At 38.6% G+C, this 3,760-nt stretch overlaps 1 non-coding gene across 1 annotated transcript; it reads right to left on the reverse strand.

Moving 5' to 3' along the window:
- Positions 1-2,992: 2,992 nt before the first annotated feature.
- Positions 2,993-3,095, reverse strand: LOC119054480 (U6 spliceosomal RNA). The gene has a single exon (XR_005083525.2). It is a non-coding gene; the product is annotated as a U6 spliceosomal RNA (small nuclear RNA).
- Positions 3,096-3,760: the final 665 nt, after the last annotated feature.

Consider the following 3,760-nt stretch of genomic DNA (forward strand, 5'->3'; position numbering starts at 1 on the left):
CTAGACAGGCTTTTTATTGGAATTTTTGCACAGGAGTTCAGGTACAACTTATTAATTACTTCCAGGCAGTAAACAGTAGATAGTACACAAAGAACCATTAGGGCTCTGTCTAAATCAGGGCCTGTCAGCAAAAAGGCTACAGAACTTTGGGAACATAAACTCTTTTTCTGCTTGGGTCCTTATCATCTAACTAAAAGCATTCTAAACAAAGCAGGTTTCACAGGATTTCACATATTCTTTCTCAGGCCTAATTACCCAGGGAGCCCGCCATCCCCAGCACAAGGCTGTACCACCCTCTGTCATTGTATCCAGGCTTATGTCAGGCAGAGGAGGCAGATGACCAAAGAATTCTCAGAGACTTCTTGCAGACAGACTGAGGACTCAGGCTTCGTCAAAGCGAGGGGGGGTGAGGGGCCATCACCCCCTTCCTTCATGGCCCACCAAGTCCTTCCCTGGGGCCTCCATGTGATCATGCCTGGCTTAGGTGATTTCCCCCTTGGGGGATCTTACCTATCATTGACTAACTGATCAAGTGTTGAAGGCCAGTTATGAAAAAAGGAGCAGAAGCAGTGCTCTTGCCAGGGAGATAAGCTTTGTCTCCATAGTGGCTTATGGTCAGAAGGTCACTCACTCAGCCTTAGCCATGGTGGGTTTCAGCTTCTGAAACCAGGCAGTGCGGTTCCCAACAGTTGACAAAATTCATCTATGTGATTACAAATAGCCATGGTTCTTTGACTTTCATTGTCAGATGCTATTCCATAGTATGAATGTATCACACTGGAACTCCAGTCTACTGTTAAACAGTGAGCAGTGCTATCTGTATTGGGAGATACTATAACATGACCATGAACATTTTTCTACTGGTCTCTTGTAGATAATGTTCAACTTTTGTAGATAATGTCAAACAGATTTCCAGAGTGGTTGTACTAATTCACAATCTTAGTAGCCATGAATGAGGATTCCTACACAACATTTTAGTCCAATATTTGATGTTTGTTCATGAGGTTGGGAGCTCAGTGGAAGCATCACCTCTATCCTCATAGAGCATAGAGATTTTATATATTCCACCCATGAGGACTTGGCTGTCTTCTTGAACTCTTGTTATTGTGATCCACTCCCTAGATGCAAGTGTTAGCACTCTAACTGGAAGCATTTTATGGAGTTTTCTGTGAACTGAGACAATTTAATAATGCATGGCAGAGTACTAGTGTGATAATCTCACATGTAACTACTTTAAAATCATCTTCGCATTGTTGATTCATTCATTTGAAAAGAGCATATTGAAGTAAGCCATTCAGAAGGTGGAGCTATTTTAAGCCTGGACACTCTGCTATGGTCACAGCAAAAATGAACACTGAGATCTTCCTAATCTATCTAGTGCTTACCTTAGTATTTGAACATACCAGAACTTCTGCAGTGCACCACCTTAGGAGGCCGCGTTGATTGGACTGAAAACAGCTGTCTAGAACTCTGACTATTTCTTTTAAGTAGGTCAAAACCTTTTATAAAAGTGCCTTATAAATGCTTGTTATCCTATTCCAGAAAATCTTGTAAATTCTACCTACATTATGCTTCTTTAAGAGACTTGTGAGAGATGACCATTTACGTTAGATAACCCTGGGTGCCAGGGACAATTCCAGATACGAGTTTGCAAAATGAAAGAGATGAATTATTTTAAGTTTTCTTTGAAAGGTTCAGTGAGAGTATGGAGATGGTATGAAGAAGAAAAGAGAATAACATTCTTGAATTTATCTGTAAATTATATATATAATTTTTCTTCTTGCTGATGTTAAGGAGAAACTCGTCCAGCAAGTTAAACTTGTAGCCTTCAAAGAGATCCTTCCTGCCTTGCCTCATGTACCCTAAGGAGCAAGAGCAAGAAAGTGATGTCATCACTGAATAATGCATGGAAGAGTAAAAGAGGCTTAATCTCCATTGTATTGCCAGTACCCAAAGTTTCTTTGTCCACAACATCCATTCTCAACCTCTTGATTGTCTTTGCTTTTTAATTACATGAATGGTCGCTCATTTTTAATAGAGCATCAATATTTTTAATTACCTTTCTTCAGCCCATAGAGTGCAAAATGGTGCTGTCATCACAAAGTGTCTGATCATGGTTAAAAAAAAAGAACCAGTAACATAAAAGTGAGGTTTTCATGTTTGAATATAGTAAAGCTGTTTTCTTGCCACTTGCTTTTAATGGCATCAGTTGACTTAACTGATTTATGGATTGACATTTGGCATAGACCCTGGCAGTTTTTTTTTCAAGAAATGGTAGGAATCCCTGGTAGGTGGGGAGAAGGAAAGCCCTCCTGCACATTGTCAACAGTTTAGGTTAATCCATGTTTAACCAGAAGGTTTAAAGAACTGGACTTTGTGTTGTGCAAGCAGAAAGCAGTCTCTTTCCTGCCCTCACTTCTGCACAGGTTGGAAAACCTACATCTGGGAAAGATGGAGATATGTCAACTTTTTCTCTGCCTCCAGAAGGCTACCTCTGGAAGCTCCAGGGTAGGGGAGAAATGAAAAGACAGGGTACAGCTGCAGGGGAGGGGGTTTAAGGGTAGAAAACTGTACTTGAACAACAATTAAAGTAAAAAAAAATAATAATAAAAAGAAAAGACAGGGTAGAAAAAGTCTTATTTGGCTGGAATGGTTTGACCTGAAACTTATTTACATTTGAATAATTAATGAAATACAACTGAAATTTATTTTGCACTTAGTGGATATATATATATATATATATATATATATATATATATATATATATATATATTTATTTTTTGCCATGAGATGTTACCATGGATTCTTTGAAGAACCCCACCTTCACTTAGTAGAATTTCTCACAGTTTCCTTACTCAGGGAATTTTTCCATCTCTCTGCTGGACAGAAGGGGAGGGGCCACAATAATAAAGGTTATATTTTTTTTTACAAAATTTGCCCAAGATTTTGAGTCTGAAAACAGACAGTGTCACATCTTTTTACTTTCTTTCTTTTAAATATGGAACACTTCACAATTTTGCATTTCATCCTTGAGCAGGGGCCATGCTAATCTTCTCTGTATTGTTCCAATTTTAGTACATGTGCTGCTGAAGCAAGCATGTTTTCACTTGCAACCATCAGACTTCACCTTTAAGTCAGAAGACAAATGATTAAATTGACACTATTAGGATTTTTTGGTTTATTTTGTTATTTTTGTAAATAAAGCTTTCTTTTTAAGTTGTTAAGAAATGCTCTGTGAAATTAATATAAGATCTCTCTGGAAAAAGTTCAGCCATCGTTAAGATAACTAGAACAGTTTGTGCAACATTGATATAATCTGGTAGTTAAGGAGATTGGACTGGAATGTGCATGCGTGAACAATGATGACTGACCTAGTCAGTGGGGGTGGTAGACACCATTGAGTGAGCATGTGTCCTGTGTGGCCATCACATTAAAATGACTGAGCAAGTAGAGCAATAAAAATATCTGCATCAAATTTTATGTTAAGTTTGAACATTTCTTCACAGGAATTATTTGGATGATTCAGAAGGTAACAGCTATGGAGAACTGGTGATTGGCAGCTTCATCATGACAATGTGCCTGCTCATGCATCACATCTTCTGAAGAGTTTTTGGCAAAATATCAAATCAGCCAGGTGACTCGGCCCCCCTACAGCCCAGATATGTTGTCCTGTGACTTCTGGTTTTTCCAAAAACTAAAACAGTTTTGAAAGGGAAGAGCTTTCAGACTGTTGACTACATTCAGGAAAATACGATGGGGC

The sequence above is a fragment of the Artibeus jamaicensis genome, unplaced genomic scaffold (genome assembly GCF_021234435.1).
Source record: "Artibeus jamaicensis isolate MK-2021 breed Jamaican fruit bat unplaced genomic scaffold, CSHL_Jam_final scaffold_916, whole genome shotgun sequence".
NCBI classification, from domain to species: Eukaryota; Metazoa; Chordata; class Mammalia; order Chiroptera; family Phyllostomidae; genus Artibeus; species Artibeus jamaicensis.